Source organism: Eutrigla gurnardus (assembly GCF_963514095.1).
Source record: "Eutrigla gurnardus genome assembly, chromosome: 1".
NCBI classification, from domain to species: domain Eukaryota; kingdom Metazoa; phylum Chordata; class Actinopteri; order Perciformes; family Triglidae; genus Eutrigla; species Eutrigla gurnardus.
Genome location: NC_139915.1, coordinates 35,337,682 through 35,358,423, shown reverse-complemented (window position 1 = coordinate 35,358,423; position 20,742 = coordinate 35,337,682). Strand labels below are relative to the sequence as shown.

The following is a 20,742-nucleotide window of genomic DNA, read 5'->3' as shown; positions in this document are numbered from 1 at the left end:
ATGTGATCCTGGTCGGGATGAAACCAGAGATACCTCAGCAGTGCTTTTACCTGAGCTCTGCCATATTTGATCACCGCCGTTCATGGAGAGTAAAAGCTCTCGGGCTGTGATGTGCGAGCAGTAAAAGAGTGGCACGTTTTTGTGTTGCTGTTTCTCATAAGCTGCAACTGGCAGTGGCGGGAAATCAATAAAACACTGTTATTGTTCGTCAAACGTGATTTCCCCGGCGCTGATGAATGTCTCCACGTCGGGGTTCTGTCAGGACGCTGAGCTTAGACAGAGACGCTGGCATGATGGAGGAACAGGATGTGATGTATCGTACAGCGAAGAGAGAGAGAGAGAGATGTGCTCTGGAGCTACAATAACTTTATTAAAATGACATAATCACATCAGGGGGTTTAAGAGGCCGTCATCCTGGTTAATCTACAGGCAGCACACATGTAGGCGAAGAAACGGAGTTCATTCAGACAATCTGTCACAGCGGATCTACCGGATCAAACCATCGTATGATGTCACCACACGACTCCACCTCAGAACGCCTCGCTAACTGGAGAGAGGTGATGTCATACCCAGCGGAGCGCCACGGCCTTTATTTTGGAAAATAAGCACGGTCGTCGACGCCGAGGGGCAAAATGTTTTTAAACTGGGCCAACCTAAAAGATTATCTTACACGTCAATAAAGTCTCATTCTGTTGACGCACTAGACTGAGAATACTTTAATAATATTCGGTATAAGGATGTAACGCTCCCTTCTTTCTCTTCCTGCTGATAAAAAGAGTCGCTGGATAAAAACGAGAAAAAAGTTAATAAAAAACAAAACAAATATATGTATGTATTCTGGAGAAGGGGTGGGGGTAAATAAGTGTATACTTCTTCCCACTTCTTTTCAGACATGTCAATAAATAAATAAAGTGTTATTCGTATTTATAAAAGAGAGAGAAGATGACTTCTTGATATATTGAAATGTGTTTATTTAGGATAAACCCCTTGAGATGTATCATCTCGTTTTTCGAGGGGTCCCAACATAAAACACAATCACTACATAATAAAAAGGAAATAATAATAATACATTCCTCATCGTTGATTCACATCCACAACCAGGACCATGTCCAAAACCACCTCGGCGGATCCAGAACCATCTCCCAGAAAGGAATCTGAGTTTTAATGGTTCTTTAATGACAGCTGGTCTTGGCCACGTGTCACGACATATTGTTGGAATATGAAGGCAGACACGTGGAAACAGAGATCTTTATGTGACTCAAAGCTTCATTGACCAGAACGCTCCCCTGTGGCCTGTGATGGAGAGTTGCTGACGGAGGAAAGAGACCAGTCGATCTGCTCGCTGGTCTCCGAGGGCTCCTTGCTAATCCAACCCCACAATGAACATTTAACTGTATGGAGGGTCATCACACTCCGATCAGAAACATGTATACGTCGTGGTGACGTCAACCGCTGGTTTGTGGACTACGTTTCTGAAGCCTTGAGATCTGCACCCCAAACAGCACCCTTACTGGATCTGGATCCATGTGGATTCTGGTGTGAAGCTGCTAACAAATTTAGCTTCTATAATTCAAGGTCAACTTTACAGCTAAGTGTTAAAGTCATCTTAGTAGCTAACTAGCATTGGTAGCGTGGTAGCGACCTGTCAATCAGCAGGTAAGCCCCGCCCCCTAAAGCATCCCCTGCTTTCTGGTCTGGTGGACTCTAAAGGGACCATAATGTACTAAATGAACATCATGCTGGATTGAAGAAGACTTGAAACTAGAGATTGAGACCATAAACTCATGTTTACAATGTTTACTGAGATAATACATCAAGAGAGAAGTAGGACCATTTTCTCATAGACTTCTATACAACCAGAGAGGAGTCGCCCCCTGGTGGCCAGCAGAGAGAAGTAGGACCATTTTCTCATAGACTTCTATACAACCAGAGAGGAGTCGCCCCCTGGTGGCCAGCAGAGAGAATAGGACCATTTTCTCATAGACTTCTATACAACCAGAGAGGAGTCGCCCCCTGGTGGCCAGCAGAGAGAAGTAGGACCATTTTCTCATAGACTTCTATACAACCAGAGAGGAGTCGCCCCCTGGTGGCCAGCAGAGAGAAGTAGGACCATTTTCTCATAGACTTCTATACAACCAGAGAGGAGTCGCCCCCTGGTGGCCAGCAGAGAGAAGTAGGACCATTTTCTCATAGACTTCTATACAACCAGAGAGGAGTCGCCCCCTGGTGGCCAGCAGAGAGAAGTAGGACCATTTTCTCATAGACTTCTATACAACCAGAGAGGAGTCGCCCCCTGGTGGCCAGCAGAGAGAAGTAGGACCATTTTCTCATAGACTTCTATACAACCAGAGAGGAGTCACCCCCTGGTGGCCAGCAGGGAGAATGACAGTTTAAGACACTTCAGCTTCGGCTTCACGTCTCAGAACTGTGTAAAATGATCATTAATTGATAATAAAGTATCGCATCAACATGCCTTTGTGATATATGTATATATATATATATATATATATATATATTAAAAAAAAGAAGCTTAATATGTTTCAGCAGCAACAACAGACTCAACAGAATTAATGAATTATTAAAACAGGTTCATCAAAGAAATATTACACCACCTCAGATCTTCACACACATTTCATAAATCATGAGTAGTGTCAGAGTAGAAGCGTTTCCTCCAGCAGAGCCCAAACTATTACAGAGGATGTCTCATAACCGCAGAATAACCTTTGGTGGAGAAAAAACAAATCACTTGTTTTACGGAGATGATTTACTGATCAACACTACGCTGCCTTCAGTTCATCTGGAAGTGGTCCGACTCTCCGACGCAACGGCCGCTCGAGTGCAGGGTTTAAACGTCTGCAGGAAGCCGTCCTCATTACGACGGGGGAGTTAGTGGACCGTGACCTCGGCGACCCCCCTCCTCTCTCTCTGCACGCCGTCTTTAAGAGCCGCACTCACTTGGCAATGCACCAATCTGTGAAATCACCCTAATCCGTCCATTTCACCCTTCATCCTGCCTTGATCAATGGTCACCTATGGGCAAAGGGGAGCCCGAGGATGGAGGCGTTGTATTGATTGTCATGCAGCCCGGTCGGTACATTGATCACTTTAGTCCCTTCTATCTTTAAGACACACTACTTTAGTCGATGAAGGGTTTTTTTTTTTGCATTTCGCTGCAGATAGTTTTCAAATATTACATCTTATTAAACTTGCAAAACAGGCTCAATAAACAGCAGAGAAAATCTGTGCACACCACAAAAACTACAACGGGAGAACTTCATCAGAATAATAATGCTGCTGCATCTATAATGAGCCAAGTGACTTTAAGGACGAGTGGAGTCATCTTCTATCTTTTTTATGTCAATAAATCCCCTTGGCATGAAATATAATGTTGCATCTATTAACTTAAGTAGATGGAGTACCAGCACGGGAGCAAAGTGATGTATATAAGACACCTACAAATAAAAATAAAAAATCTATGAGTTTACGCCAACACTCGGAGGGATCTGGAAGACAGCCGTGTGTCCGACATCTATCAGGAAAGGCCGTTTTCAGCGCTACAATATGTGATCGTGAAGTGGTTCCGTTCCAGCGGGAGTCACGTTACATCCTGGTACCGAACACAGCATCGTAGCTCGTATTAGAACAGTCCAATATTTAACAATCGTTATACCACAAAATGTGACTTCCTCGATTTTAATTGATGAACATCATGTGTGTAATTGGTGCTCTCCTCTTCATCATCTAAGATCTCTGATTTCTATCAACGTAAAATAGACTCAAACCAAGGGAAGGCCTTAGCTCACGTTTTCTTTTTCTGCGTTTTTCGCATCAGTCAAAAAGTCCTGAGAGTTGTTTGACCGTTCCGAGCCACCGTAGGACTACAGACATCCAAAACATCACCAGACGAGCTGGTCCACCTCGTCAATCGAAGCAAGACAGGGGGTTTAGCTCAGGAGGTAGAGCGGGTTGGCTGGTAACCGCAAGATTGCCGGTTCGATCCCCGGCTCCTCCTAGCTGAGTGCCTGGTGTCCCTGAGCAAGACACCTCACCCTCATTGCTCCTGACGTGGTTGACTTCGCCGTCAGTGTGTGAATGAATGGGTGAATGTCAGCCATTCCCGTAAAGCGCTTATATAAATGAGGATCGGGGCTGCTAGGTGGACTTCTTTTGAATGTGGGTCCCAGTAGTGCTGCAAACTGGATTTTCCCAGTATTTTCCTTTTTCTTCTTTCAAGAAGCGAGACGACCACACAAATCCTTCTCACAGCTGGATGACTGGATTGATATATATTTATATATGAATAAAAACACAGAGTCCGTGTGCAAAGGCCTGAAGACTAGAAGAGCTCGGAGTAAGGAATGGTCCCATCGCCACAGCATTTGACTTATTGATTGCTGGATGTTAAGTGAATCTCAACAAACAAATACATTCTAAGATAAATCCCCTCCCCTCGCTCCGATAGCAACAGCTGTCGGAGAAAGTTACGACTTTCAACTTTTGAGTGGAACCAGCAAACGGCTGTCTCTTAGCGACCGGACTGCTTCCTGGAGGCTTCATCACCAGAGACAGATTCAAGTCAGTGAGAGGGAAAAAATACAAATCTATACTCCTCGATGCAACATTAAAGACGTTCCAGAGGCGGAGCGCCCGGCCTCGTATAACCCCCCTCATGGTCCGTAGTAATGTATCTGGCTCCTGGGGACAGTTAGCTTGAACTTAATGTATAATTAGCCCCAGGGAAAGCCCAAGCTTTTTCCTGTTTGCAGCTCCGCTTGGGATCAGGAACAATGAGGTAATAGCTTTTTGGGAGAGGGAACTCGGTGTGCAGGAGAGAGCTGAGAGCATTTCTGCCTCGCAGGACTGAGAAGCCTGACGAGGGCCGTGCACGCCAGAAAAGCATCCATCATCCATGTAAACATGTGACACGACAAAACAGCACAATCTCCTAAATTACAGCTAAATATATTCTCCAAAAGGGCGACATGACAAGAAGATTCTGCGAGTGCAGAGTTTAAACGTCGGGCTCGGCTGCTGCCGACTTCCCCGAGCAGCCACAGTGTCATTTTTCACACACTCTTCTTCTCATAAACTGTTGTCAACAACCAACGGCCGTCCAGAAAAAAAAACCAACAACAAGATTTCACCGTATGAATCACCAATCATGTCGTGCTCAGCCTGAAAATGGGAACACTTGAGGGTAAATGGGCTCCCTCCTCCTCCCGTCAGGCTTTCAGTTGCTCGTCCTCCTCTCTCCCATGCATAAGAAGATGGTTTCAAATTATATGACGAATACAAAAAAATCGCAAAAATGGATTCACCTTGTTGCAAACAAGAAGCACTCCAGCGTTGAATACGTTGATAAGGAGTGTTTTGATTCAAGGATTGGACTCAAGCATGAGCTCAGAATGGTTTGTTGCTGCCCTGAAAGGAAACTCATCATTGCATTGATTGATTAACAGTCATGTGACTTCTGTAATATCCAGGATCTCAGTCTTCCACTGCAGATCGATGCAGTCAAGCCAACCAGCCCTCTTCAAATCGAGGATGTATAATAGAACAATGCATATTTGTTCATATTACTGTTGCACCATGAAGTTGCCTTCGTCATTATTTTCCTGTAATGATGAGGAATCATCCATTCATACCAAAAGTTGAAGGATTGACAAAGTTATTACAAATTCATCGTCATCTCGAGGGGAACATGATTACCTAACTTAAATTTAATGGCAACTGGTTGCACCATTTGAAAAAAGTCGCCCTCAAACTCAGTGGTGGCTCATCCTCTGAGGAACATGAACGTCTGTGATGAATGTCGTGGAAATCTCTGGAGCCCCGGGCAAGCATCAACCACGAAGGAATACAAAGAAATTCCACAAAAACAGCTTTTTAACACCGAATACGAAGCAAAATAATTTGTAACACACAAAGTCAACGCAAAGAAACTCAACAGAACACCAATTTGGGAAATTACGCAAAATTTGTCCATTTGTGTTTGAGTGGTGATTAGGGTTGGGCATCATTTGAATTTTAACGATTCTGATTCCTTGTTTCGATTCCGGTTCCAAACGATTCTAGATTCCGATTCTTTTAAGAGGCAGGGTAAAAAAAAGTTTAGGATATTTTAAATGAGCTAGCTAACCAACGGTCTTTCTGAATGAAATAGTCTGACCTTCTCCATCAATTTTAATTCTATGAACTTTTTACTTTTTATGAACTTTACTATGAATTTCTCACAGGGCTGTTTTCAAGTACAATATAAATATCAAATCTATGAATTTGAATATAAATTATGAATACATACACTTTCCTCAAGAGAGCTTTATTTTTGAAAACCTCATGAAAACACATTTACAGTGTATGATGCTGCAGGTACTTTAACATGTTACCGTGCTCCCACTGATGGGATAACCTGGTGCAGAATAGCATATAAACAATAAGAAACAACGTGTAAAACCTTCCTTTTCTTGCACCGACATCTTCCCCTTTGCCGCTAAGGTGAGCGGAGTAGGCTCAGCACATCGCGGAGTCGTGGAGTCACCAGCCTGGCTAACGTTAGCGATCTCAGGTCGTAAATTGTCTATAAAAAAATACGTGGGCTAATTTGTTAGCTGCCTTAATGTTGGCGCAAGACATTATTTATCGTTTAACTTTCCGGATTCGGACTGCGGTTCAGTCACTGCGGTGCCACGCTGGGGGTCAGACCAGGACCCGGACCCGGACCCAGACCCGGAGCCAGAGGAAGACGCAGCGGAGGACGGTCAGCGCGTCAAAGACATTTATTTCTACTCCATGAACTCGGAGGAGGTGCTTTTTCATGTCCGTCGTGCACCCTCCTATGAACAAAACAATCTTGTCGCAAGTGCATTTTACCGAGATTTAGTTTTTAGAAAAGTGAAGCCACACTTTGGACCGCCGACGCACGCTAGCCATGCTCGACTCGCTCCGTTATGCAAACACTTCCGGTGGACGCTTCTTCGTTGGTGTTCAGCGGCTTCTTCTTCTCCGTTCGGCGGACTGGCAACAAACCGCATAAACAAACTAGTGCGGGCATTTAGGAACATCTTCGTAATGGTTCCGGAACCGGACGTTAGGAACCGGTTCCTATTTGGAACCGGATCTCAGTGCCCAACCCTGATGGTGATTCTGGACCTGAATCAGAGACGGAGGGAACGTGTGGCAGAGCTCTACGATAGAAGCTCATTGTTGTACGTATAAAGGTTTGTGTAAAAAGTGTATTTTTGTTCTGCCGTTTCCCGATGAAGTGAAGATATCTGGCTGGTCACGTCCATTTGTTCTGCAGCCGTGTGGAACAAATAGCTCTCGTTCGGCTCGGAGAGTGGAAGTGGTTTTACCACTCAGTGATTATTAGTAGATTAAATACTCCGTGTTACTTTGAAACAGAAGCGTTTTAAATGAAGAGGTATGTCTGAAGTGGTGAGCCTGCGACTGGATAAATGAAACCATAAGTCAGAATTCGTAAACTGATGCTTCCATACACGGTCGCTCTATTTAAATGCGGCCCACATTGACTTTAATTCACCAAGACTTTCCTCTGCTTTACATTCTCCATCGCAAAAGATATTATCATAAAAAAGACTACTGCACTGTCACAAATAATATCATCGTAAAATAGACCACTGCACTGTCACAAATATTAATATCGTAAAAAAGACTACTGCACTGTCACAAATAACATGGTAAAGCAGACTACTGCACTGTCACAAATAACATGGTAAAGCAGACTACTGCACTGTCACAAATAACATGGTAAAGCAGACTACTGCACTGTCACAAATAACATGGTAAAGCAGACTACTGCACTGTCACAAATAACATGGTAAAGCAGACTACTGCACGGTCACGTTTTCTGGTCCTGGTGCAACATGTTTCTAAATATTTCTCCCTGAATCGGAACAAAGCAAACTAAAGTTGTGAATACTGAAGTTTTCAGAAATAGCACAAACTGCAGTCTCATCCATTGTTTCTTTACAGGAAGCATTTAAGCGTCCCAACAGATAGCTCTGCTAACTCCGGTTTATACCACCAATCTATCCACCATGATTAGACAAATAATCCCCCCAGTAATTGACCTGCTTTCCCAGATGACATTTTGAGCGTGCTCAGTATGATGTATTAGTAAAAATCTCCAATCTCTCCGAGTATCTCGCCATGTTAATACACAAACTAGTACACATCCCGCAAATATGAAAGAAAGATCAATGTACAATACTGCATAATGAGTACAAGCTGTATAATGACTGCTGGTTACTTTCCCTTTGAACGTATGCCTGAATGAGGGTTGCGGTCTGCCGAGCATAAATACTTGATGTGGCCCCAGTCTCACATACGGCGCCCCAGTTTCTGCTCCTCCATTGTGGATCCTCTGGACCAGAGACCCCGAAGTGGACTGGACCAGGTGTGTCTCTTAGTTGATTTCCAGAGGTCTTCAACGTCTTCAGGCCAAGGACCCCCAAGGCCTATAGAGGGTTAATTATTAGAAATACCCCCTGCAGGACTCTGCGGACCACCTCGGGGTCCTGGACCCCCCTGTTGAAGATATAGCTTTAATAGCTCTCCCGCTGCTGATCAGCGCGTAGACACCGCGTTGATTAAAATACAATCATCCCCGGTGTTCAATGAATCTTGGGATGAGTTGGGCAACGAAGGATTGCTTGAGTATTGCCTGCTTGTATTAGTAAAGTCAGCCTCACTTTGTATTCCACCAATCAATTCCCAGCCTGGCCTCACGAGCCGGGTCTTGGTGTCTGCTTCGTTACCCTGAGTCCTTGTTCTGGTCTTTATGTTCTTGCCTTAGTTCCTGATGTTCCTCGTCCTTCCTCGGGTTCTACCTTTTTGACCTCAACTAGACGGGGATTTTGCCGATAATTGGCGATATTTTGCAGCCCTCATACCGTGCTTGTAAAAGTGTACTAGCTCTCTCTTGTTAATAGTACATTACATGATGTGAAAGCAGCCGCTAAGGAAGCCACCAGGGTCTCAATCACACAAAGCCACCACGCAGAACTTAATCAAAGTGATGATGAAACGCCGCGACTTCGCTCGACGACTCCAGTTCCACTGTATTTAAATCCCAACACACCCAGACTTTAAAGGCGTGTAGTACAGTTGCACAGAGGGAGGTGACGTCGACGAGCTTTTATCGAGGTCTGCGAGAGCAAACAACTGATGCAAACTCTCGACATCCCAGCAGGAACTTTTTTTCTCTGCGATGTCAGCCGGGTAATTCATGAGTGAAGCCTGTCAGGAAGAAGCCGAGCCGCGGTGAGGTATTTCTGAAGCCTGGGCACAACTCACTGTGTGGAATTCATCAGGCCCCGACACCACCACCACCACCCACCTTTACATTGATTAGAAGCCTAAGTATGATGCTGATTAAGCACTACGCTTTAAAGGTTCAATCAGGAACGTATCGGATGTATAGATTTTGTGTAGACTTGCATGGTTTGTTCTGGAACTATTTGACTTTGACTTAAAAAAAAGAAAAAGAAAAAGCCTTTTGAAACTTTCCGACCAGAAAAGGCCAGTCAGGTCAGATTTAGGGCCAAACACAGGGTTCCTACACCTTTCCCAATGTCAAATCCAAGCATTTCCAGGTGCATTTCCATGCTTTTCCAGCCCCTTCCAGCTGTGGTAAACTCCATATTTGTACCAATCCAATGGTCAGTATTCAGTCTACTTATTCTGTCACTTGTTCATCACATTAAATGAGATGTTATTGTCCTCTAAACAACCAACATGATGTTTGGAGACAGCTTTTTACAGAAGGACCACAAATGAAGGAAAATTAATTCCACTAACAGATCCACAGAAATATAATCACCAACTATTTTCATCATCTGTTCATCATCAAAAGGCATTTTTCATAAAGAAATGTCACAAAATGCTGTTTTCAGTCCCTCAGATATGGAGATCTTCTTTTCTGTTATATCATAGATGTCATCACATACAACACACATTTCAAGTCCTTTCAAGCACTTTCCAGCCCCCGTACCAACCCTGAAAATTTTACCAGCAAACATGCAATAATAATACAAATAATAATAAAAGGAAAGCTTTGGGACAAACACGTCAGTAATGTTTGAAACATCTGCAGAGGGCCGTACGATTAATCCCGTTAAAAACTCAAAGCATCTGTTGCACGGCAACCGTTCTGCCATATTTGCATTAGCGGTAGAGAGATGTTGCATCAAAGTGAGTTGCTCTGGAGTCGTCCCCCAGGCTGAATCCTTGGAGCCGATAACTAGTGTGAGTTACTGCAGGTGGGAAGGAAGAACATGGAGTAGATTCATCTAATGAGTTTAAAGACGGCAGAGTGGGAGAGAGGAAAAAAAAGCTTTGAAGGAAGAACAAAATCAGTCGATAGGAGTAAACCCTGTGATGCTGAGGAAACACAAACACATTTGTCCCCCCGGCTCTGTTAGAACTGTGGAAAAAGGTTCGTCGATTGCCGTGCGGGAGTTTTTTTTAGGGGTTGACGACGAAAAGTGTGAAAAAGCACAGATTACATTGCCAACACACACATATACACACATACACACACACACACACACACACACAATATACATAATATAAATAATATAAACGCGGGCGTGAATGTCCTAATCTGTAAGGAAGAAGTGGACGTCGTCATGGTGACGTCACCCGTTGGTTTGTGGACTACGGTTTTAAAGCCTTGAGTTCGGCATTTTGGCCGTCGCCATCTTGGATTTTTGCAACCAGCAGAAGGAAGTGACCATATTTGGAGAGGTGGATCTAAAGCAGCACCCCGATCAGCACCCTTACTGGATCTGGATCCATGTGGATTCTGGTGTGAAGCTGCTGACAAAGTTAGCTTCATGATTCATCAAACAAATCTAGTTTGAACAAACAGGAAAACTCCGTCTGGCACAGAGTGAAACAATGACGCCTAACGTCTTGTTTCCTGACAGCTTTTCATATTAAATATAATATATAAAATGATGTGACGGATAGTGACATCACCGAGGATTAACGGGCTGCTGCCGTGTACACGGACACATTTACAGTTTGCATGTAGATTCTTGTCATCGGTGCAGGTTTGTTTGTTTTATAGAGCAAAAGCAGGTTTTTGTTGTGGTTATTTATCTTTTACCTCAATATTGTGTGTAGAGATTTATATTTATTTTTATATTTTTGGGGATGTGAGCAGCTAATCTGACCTCGTACACACACATCCTCATTCTTCCTCATTCTTCACCTGTGCTGTAGAGCTGTCAATGTTCCTCTATAATACTATTCAAATTTCATTCCATATTTTTACTTCAATATCAGAACTATATTTGAATATTTAATGCTCAAATTCAGCCTATTATTAATATTAACTACACTACACAGGCTTATACGTTGCCAATGCCATTATCAGCAATGTGGTTGTTTTACTTCCTGTCCACTAGAGAGCGTTCCAAAAACATCACCAATAAACATGTTGAATTACTTAATTACATAAGTAATGATTAAGAAGGTAAAAACAACCACACTGCCGTTCCCCCGGGGACGCTGTGTCCCGTTGCCATGGCTACGCCCTCCTCGTCTCACCGTCGGCTCTACGTTCTCACGTACATCGAGTACGAGTGCTGCCGCGGTTATCTCCGCTATCACCGTTTCTGATAGTGAGATTGTGATTCAGAAAACTTTATTGTTCATCAGACTTCGTGTCAAAAGCGTCCGTTTGTGCGGGGAGGCCAAGGCGAGGAGGGCGAGACTTGTTAACGTTAGAAATTTTTTTTTTTACTATTTGAATTCTATTCGATTCCCGAAGTTGCTCCAGCCCTACTGCTGTAAAAAGCCAAACTTCAGTTCTTCCACGGGTTCATCTTTTATCTCTCTGCCCAGCAGGAATCTAACTTGAGTGATTGATCTAAAGCTGCTGGCTCCGTAGCTTCACACTCACAGTTTGCACAGGTTTAAAGTGCTTTAGGGGGAAAAGGAGGAGAATGAAGCCATAATATCATCAACCTCTGTTTCTCTGGGGGTTTCATCCCCAGCAAATATTCTTTCACAGTGAAAAAGCCAATGCATAAGACATGTTAATACACCACATTTCATTGATAAGATCATCCTTTATTAGTCCCACAGTGGGGAAATATTGTGAACGTTTTAGTTTAGAAAACCATGGGTGGTATCATAAAACTTAACTCTTGAAGCGTGGTACTTCAGCTGGACGGAGGATACTCTGATGAACAGTATTAATCCAGATACTGTTCATCGTTACGAGTCGACAGCTACATTCTGACGGTTTATTTCATCCTAATTAGTGCTTCATTCCTCTTTAACATGATTCATTCTTATTGGATTCCCGGCAGGATTGCTTGACGTGGGGATAAATACGTATATATGTGCCCACCGGTAAACATTTGGCAATTAATAATTATAAATAATAACAAATCATAAAAAGTTGTAAATACAAAGCAGGAAGTGCATCCCAACTAAGCCAGGATGAGGAAGAACTCATCATCACTAGATAATTACAATTATTTTGAAATGAAGGGATGACTAAATCCTGCAGGTCTTTTTTTGTTTGGCATACTCAAATAAGCATGATTTATATATTGATAAAGCGGTATTTATTTGCCCCTCATAGACTCTTATACAGGCGAAGACATCAAAACAGGAGTGGCGTTTTGCTGCAGCCATCCAGACGAGTTAGCACGCTGTAAAACGTCTCTAAAAACACCTGTTCAAAAGCTAACTTTTTCCAGAGACGTGCTCCAACCCCGAACAAGCTTCACTTCTGTCTTTTTGAAGAGAGAAAGGTATCAATTAGAGGAAGAAGTGTCCCGGGCACCAAATATCCTCCGAGTGCAGTAACGTCTTCCATAGAAACGTAAAGAATATGTCAAAGCTGTAAATCTGCCTGGAGCAGGCCGCCCTCGGGACCCGGAGTCTGAGTGAGTTACGGAGATCCCCGGAGACCCCTATGAAGAAGAAACGGGGGCTACGTGGATGAAATGGGAGATAACAGGTGCTGCCTGGCTGATTCACCCGTCAGGAGCTTCACGGGAAAGAGTCATCCGGCTCCGAGGGTCCGACGGAGGTGGAAGGAGGTCCTATAATGGTGCTTGTGAAGCAGACTCTGGAGGGATCGTGGCTAACATGAGAGCAGTAGAAACACAAGAGGAGATCCTGGAGGGGAAACCTGCCGGAGGCCCCAAGGGAAGCTGCCAAAAGGGGGATTCATTTTCCTGTGAGAAAAAGCCCAGATCCTTCCAGGAATGGCTTTAAAGCAGCACCGGTAATGGAAGAGTGGAGGGAGGCCTGTTTCCATCTCAATCAGCACACACAGATGTTACCGGGGTGAAGCCCTTCTAGTGGAGCATCATGGGAAAAAGCAGGTCTCTGTGTGTGTTGGGTACCAGGATGCAACGTCACACTAACAAAAACATTTAAAAAGGGAACATTTCTTGATATTAAGAGCTGAATGTGCTTCACTGAGGACTTCTGGGGCTGGTGATTGATCGCTGGAAGCCGTATCAGCCGATACCGATCACAGGCTCTATTTTAAGCCTTCTATTTTTCATGCTTTATTTATTGGCATGCAGCATGTGCAACATACTCCTGTCTCTCATCAGAGACCTTTCAATACCGTAAAGAAGAATTAGTCCTGCATCATCTGATCGGCCTCTACAGAGACCACCGATCAAACGATTCACAACTAATGTTGGCCGGAAATAAAGTGGCTGATTGTTCGGAGCACCCTCATTTAGAGCAGTATTCATTGATTTATTTGGGGGGGGGGATATATATAACTCAACAGGGATATATTATTGTTTTGTAAACTGTAAAAACTGTTTCATGCATCCAGCAGAAGAGCATTAATTTAGTCACGTTTCTGGCCACCTGATGAATTTCAGTGGAATATTCTCTCTCTTTAAGCTCCGTGTTTGGTCTCCACCAGCTCTGGAGAAGAATACAATACTGGTCCCTAACTGTGTCTCTTCACTGAAAACAGCTAAATCTGGAATCAGCTGATGAGAGCTCTGGGAGTGAACCGAAACAGCAGCATGGTGGGCCATAAACAAAAAGCTGAAAGAGGCTAAAACACCTGCAGAACTGAGGGGAACTACAGCGTTTATATATTTTTTATGGGTGTGTCATCCATCTAATAGTACACGTAGTAATTTGACCCTTTGTTAACATAAACATATTGATTAGCGCAGCTTGAAAAAAACTGATTCTGCATATTTACGTGTTTCCTGTAAAAACAGGAAGCTAGGGAGGCACATCATGTCGTCGAGGTGTTCTCGACGTCAGTGAATGGAGAGTGGAGTTCGGCCATAGACGCCGAAGCCGACGTGAAGGAGAGACTGATGCATCCCAACAGTACTCTTGTCTATATCGAAAGCGTCCGTCGGGCAATAAACACATCATGTGATAAAAGCACCACTTAACGCCGTGGAAGCGCTGAACGCCTTTTAACAGGGAAGCGTGTGTAACTTCCAAACGATGGCAGTCATAACTCCCGACAGCTCGGTGCTATAAAGCCGGGGCGGCCGCTCCCCCGAGCCCATCGACGGACAGTAAGAGGATGTTAAGCCGGCTGCCGGCGGTTTGATTCCCCCGGGTGGCCGGCACACATGAGCAGACGTATCAGCACTATTTGTAAAAAGTCACACTCGGCCCTGCAGAGGACGCTCCACCTGTCATTGAGATAAACCGGCTAATAATTGCTCATCACAGAAACGTGAGCGGGGGGGCAGCGGGTTCAAGAAAACCCTTTAAGTTATTTCCGTACGCACGTGTGAGTCCTGCGATGCAAAGACGCCTCAGCTCAGATTGTGGGATTTCTTTAATGAGAAACGCACATGCTGCATAATGATGGCCATATCTCCAAAACGTCCTCTCAGCGAGGCTGCAGGCTTTTCAATTCTATCTCTATTTCAAACTGTCCGAATGCATCAGCTGCCAGAGCACGCGGCGGCGCTCGGGTGGTCTGAAACCACGCCGCGCTGAAGGGCCTTTTATTCCCGTAATATTGATGAGGAGGAAGGGAAAAAAGCATCTTTAGCTTCCTGTTTCAGTGTCCACCACCTTCACGTCGGCAGAATTCTGATAATAACCTGCCTTTTATCCTCATGTGTCTGCAGAGCCCACTGTCAAATTAAAGAATTGCTCCATTATAAATTAAAATATTTTTTAAAACATATGCGATCTAATTCCCCCGTATAATAGCTGAATAAAGAATGAACAATTCATCTTCACACGTCTAATTAAAGAATATCTTTTCATCAATCAACCGTGAATGAGTTAAAGCTGTGAGAAATAGTGGATTTGTTAACTTCTCCAAGGTGATTCTGATATAAATCGACAGCTTTTCAATCAGCTCGTTAGGAGAATGCTGAACAGTGCGCCAATGTTTTTCTACCATGCTAATCCACTGTTTATTTAGGGCACTTCCATGCATTTAAAAAGGAAAACCATCAACATGCTCTTTAAAAAAAGTGTTTATCCTTGAATTTTGAAACAGCATGGAAGAAAAGGTGCATTTATATTCAGCAGGCACTTCTGCGTTTTCCACACAGGAAACAAGGCTGCTAAACAAGACTTAGGACTGGACTTATTGGGGCTCAGCAGCAGGTTTAAGGAAGGCAACACCATCCCTCCCTAACAACGCTGGCGATGTCATGGACATCCTGGGAATGTCACGCTAAAAGCATCTCATCGTAGAACGCCATAAACAAGCTGTGATTTTCCATCATCGGGATAATCGGGAATATCGTGTGGAAATAAGCGACTTGGAAAGCTCGCTGACGTTGTAGAGCACGGGAAAAATACGACGATCTGTACTCAAGTACAAATACTTAAAAAGACTCTAGTAAAGGTAGGCTTGGACCATGTGATGAAAATCATCTTGAAACATGATAAAGCCTATCATTCTGTGAATTAAATACCTTCCAAATAAAAAGTACTGCTCATTTTCTCACCAACTGCCAGGCGTTCTCTCCTCAAGTAGAAGTACACATACGCGTGTTCAACAAGACAAGTAAAAGTGTAAAAGTACTGGTTCTGAACTGTACTAGAGAGTAAAAGTATCCCTATGGAGGACATTTGTTATTTACAAGTCTAACTACAGTAAATCTCATGTCATATGAATAATAAAAAAAGGATCTATAATTCCCCTTCAATGCATTAAAACTGAAACTGTGTGGAGAAGAACGTAGAGATATTTGTGTTAAAATGTAGGGAAGAAAAGTACAAATGTCCGAAAAATAAATAGTCAAGTACAGCACAGTACTAAATTATTTGTACAGTCATTACTTCCTCTGCAGTATATGAATTGTGACGTGAAAGTCGTTAGTACATTCTGTGCCTGAGCCAGAATAAACTTTTAGATGTTTAAGCTAAGATGCTTCACACATCACATGTACAACGTGATTCCAGATCATTTTCCTGCAGGGATGAGACACACGTCGCCATGGCAACTTTGTGCTGAGGAGCAACTCAAACACATGCAGGGATACCTTGCATTTATGGATGTGTTAATATGTACTTTTTCAAAAGCCAAATAAGCCAATTCCACACATTCCTTCTTAACTTCGGGGGGAAAAAGTTAATCCTCGACTAAATCCGAGCAAACCCTTTAATGCTAACAGGGCTTTATTACTAGTCTCCTTATTAAAAAGGTACGCAGCGCCAAATCTAGCAGCAATTAAAACCTCTCGGGATTGTCGCTCATAATTAGCATGTGGTCGCCTCCTCCTCCTCCTCCTCCTCCTCCTGCTGCTGCTGACTCAAAGAAAGCAAATTCATCTCCAGCGTTTCCTTCCAGACGTTCGGTTTCACGTCGGAGCCGGCGAAGGCGTTTCTTCTGGTGGCAATCAGCACTTTTCTTCATGAGCGGACTGAAGGTCGTCGGCGACGCAGCTCGCATGAAAAACGCTTCAGCACATTCTCGGCTGAAATAAGGTGCAGCAGCTTCGGGTTTATCATTCACGTAAACTGCACCGAGGCCGCTAATATTATCCCGCCAAACGCGGTTAAAGTCTTCGTTAATTGTCCGGACCGGCCCTTCCCCCGAAGACTCCCAGATTATCTCAGCAACCATTACTATGTGTGTTTTATTTATGCCTTTTTACTGGAGGGTTTAACATAGAGATGTCAGGAAATGAGGCGAGAGAGAGGTGAGGACGCCCTGACTCGGCTGTAATTTCATCAATTACTAATGTGTCTGGTATCGTGTGCCTCTGAGAAGCAATTCAAACCTAAAAAATGGTTAAAAAGGGCAGAAGAAGGTTCCTGTAATTTCACAAAAGGCCCCGTGTCAAAATCTACTTTAATATTTCAGTTTGTATTCATCTTAAAAAGGTGATATGCTGATATTAATTTGGGTTAAATCAGATTATGAGTCACGAGACGACATGAAAACTTTGTGTCACAGTCATCCGAAAGACAAAAGTAATGGGGATTCACGATGTTATCCCGACAATCTGTTAAAATACAACTTTAATGTAACTCTTAAAAAGGCAATGGAACCACTTCATCTCACATTTCATCAAAACACATTTTTCTCACATCATTTTTTAAGAGAAAATCAGAAAGGACTGAATACAATTTTAAAAAGTCTGTTCTTTCTGATAAATCCTAGGTCTATTGAAAATATATATTTTCACTTCTCTACCTTGATAGCGAGCTAGAAATCCCTAAAATCCCAATATCGCAAATTCACCTCAATCAACTCATTGTAATCACAATCTCCGATAAATAGTTGAGTGTATTTGTCCCTAGTTTGGTCCGTGATTATAATGTCTATTATTAGTTTATGTCATTCGTACGATGCTTTGCCTTCTAATGAAGTACAAATACTTGTTACTGTACTTCAGTAGTATCTGTACTCTTTTTCTTCAATTTATTTTCTTATTAATATGACGAGAGATTCAGTTAGCCTCGTAAAGCCAGTCGAAATGTACTTCATAAGGATACTTTCTACTTTGAGTACATTTCAGAGCGTGTACTTTTACACTTTTACTTAAATAAAGAAGTAGAATCAGTACTTCTACTACTCCCAGAGTCTTGTTGAACATATTGAAGTATCTGTCCTTCTACTTGAGGACAGAATGGCAATCAGTGAGACACTGAGTTTCATTTACAAGGTATTTAATTCACACCGGAGCTTCATCCTGTGGTGTTTTCATTTTCATCACATGGACCAAGTCCAGAACCAGGACCCCGGTACCTGGGTCGCCTCAGGTTCTGGTTCAGTTTGAATTGCCTGATCAAACCTTTCCCAGCCTTGTTATTTCCGTGTGGCAGCGCGGTCAGTAGCTAACTAAACCCGGGGAGACTCTCCACGTGGATCGGCAGGGAGGAAGAAGCAACGGACGACTTTACAATGAGCTAGTCTTGCTGTGCTGGACTTAGTATAATCCACTATAATGCGTCCGGCTCTCGGGGTCCTCTGTGAGGGAAGCCGCACCAAAGCTGGTTAGCTTGAAGTCGACGACGACGTCCATGGCGAAGGCCCGATGCGAGGCGGAGGAAGGAAGCAACCAAACAGTAAAAAACCCGAGAGCAAGCACTTCTCTAATCCGACGATGTTTTCTTCAGAGGACACCGACGAGTGAAACCTCTAAATAAATGCAACAGCAGGATTAAATCCTTCCCCCGCTCGGCTCGGCGGTGTCACAAGGTGATATTCTGCTATAATTTGCTTCCACTCGTCTCCCGGAGCGTGCAAGGTCATTACTTATTACAAGGAGCGTAATGACTCGGATTGTCCGTCTCCAGGCTCTCATGTTTAATGAAAAGCACTGAGAAATGACACAAAACCTCACACGAAATTCCCACCGGCATCGTTTCAGGCTCGTTGGCGACTGTGATTCACGATCCGGTCCCACTGAGGCCGTCTGCAGGAACTCTTCAGTCTAGAATAATGCTTTTTACAGGTGCAGCTGGACGTGCGGGAGTGGAGTTTATTTGTTTTTTATGTTAGCCGATAGGAAAGGGCATCTATCGACATAAACCTGAACACCTTTTTCAATGAAATACCATCAAAATACAAGACTAAATAAAACCTTACTCCGCCTGCAGAGGTGTACGGATACTCAAGTAGAAGTACAGATACTTGTGTTCTAAAGAGAGTAGATCACAAGTACTGATTCTACTTCATTACTCAAGTTAACGTGTAAAAGTACAGGTTCTGAAACGTACTCAAAGTAAAAGTATCCCTATGAAGGAAGGACATTTCTACTGGCTGTTTTTTACAAGACTCCCCCAGAGGTCTACTACTACTTCTTTTTTTTTAACCAACAACCGACAAATTAAATTCATAGTAACGCACCGCATTTAACGTTCAGTAACGATAACGGCGTTGTAACGACGGGAACAGTAATTAGTTAAATTACCCCGTTACTTTAAACGGCGTTATTCCAAACACTGGTCCAGAGACCAGACCAGACTATGTGGAGAACCAGAGACTGTCTGTGGTCCCCCAGAGGTCTAGATAGTAGACCACATTAGTCCAGAGACCAGACTATGTGGAGGAACCAGAGACTGTCTGTGGTCCCCCAGAGGTCTACATAGTAGCCCACATTAGTCCAGAGTCCAGACCAGACCATGTGGAGGAACCAGAGACTGTCTGTGGTCCCCCAGAGGTCTACATAGTAGCCCACATTAGTCCAGAGTCCAGACCAGACCATGTGGAGGAACCAGAGACTGTCTGTGGTCCCCCAGAGGTCTACATAGTAGCTCACATTAGTCCAGAGTCCAGACCAGTCTATGTGGAGGAACCAGAGACTGTCTGTGGTCCCCCAGAGGTCTACATAGTAGCTCACATTAGTCCAGAGTCCAGACCAGTCTATGTGGAGGAACCAGAGACCGTCTGTGGTCCAAACAACAAGGTCTCTGCTGTATTTATGTCTAGATGACCTTATATGGAGTGTTGGTGGAGCAGCTACAATGTTAGCGTAGCCTAGCATCCATCAACCAGACTCCATTCAGAAAACCAGCGTTTTAACAGGAGTTATCTTGTGGTCTTACAGACAGACCTAACAAAGCATGACTCAGCACTTTTTACTGATCACCATCATGATGGAGTTATTTCAGCATCCTTTACATCTGGTTATTGATATTAAATCACAGATCAATACTTGATTCTGGGTCATCCAGCTGTGGTGAACCAGCCCACGTGGGTCCTGCTGGATCCAGTGGATACAGCTTGGTGAAAACCCACCGAGTACCTCTGGATGATGTCATGATGATGTCATGAACCCAGACAGGACGGGGTCTGGGTTCCTGGTGGATCTGAGGCTTCAACATGTAGAAAGCAGTGATAGTGGGGATTCCAGCTGTGATGGAGGAGACGTACACGAAGGTGAAGCCCCGCCTCCTCCACACGAACTAGCAGTTCACCACCAGAACAGAAGAACTCTCCGGAACAAAGCATCACATGACCCCGACTGTGCAGCGACGACATACGCCCGTGGATGCTTCCTGTATAATGTGCTGCTCATCCATTTGCCCCCCGAGGAAAAACGTTGTTTTGTAATGGTCAGCTCCATCATGCTACCCCCCCCCCCCCCCCCCTCCTCCAGGCACAACCACTTAAAAGTCTTTCATGTTGCTTTGTCCTCTTTCCCGTTCTTTCTCCTCCACTCGGCCTTTGTTGGGGATGAATGCGACGCCGAGAGGCTCGCCGGTCCCTAATGGTCTCTCCCGTTTTACCTCCACCTCCTGAGCCGTTTGAATCTCACGATTGATGGCCGCCGCGTC

The 20,742-nt window shown here is 43.9% G+C and overlaps 1 protein-coding gene across 1 annotated transcript in view; it reads right to left on the bottom strand.

Annotated features, from left to right (window-relative positions):
• Positions 1-20,742, bottom strand: part of LOC311017611 (multiple epidermal growth factor-like domains protein 11) — a 98,381-nt gene that overhangs the window by 72,031 nt on the left and 5,608 nt on the right. The window lies entirely within an intron of this gene.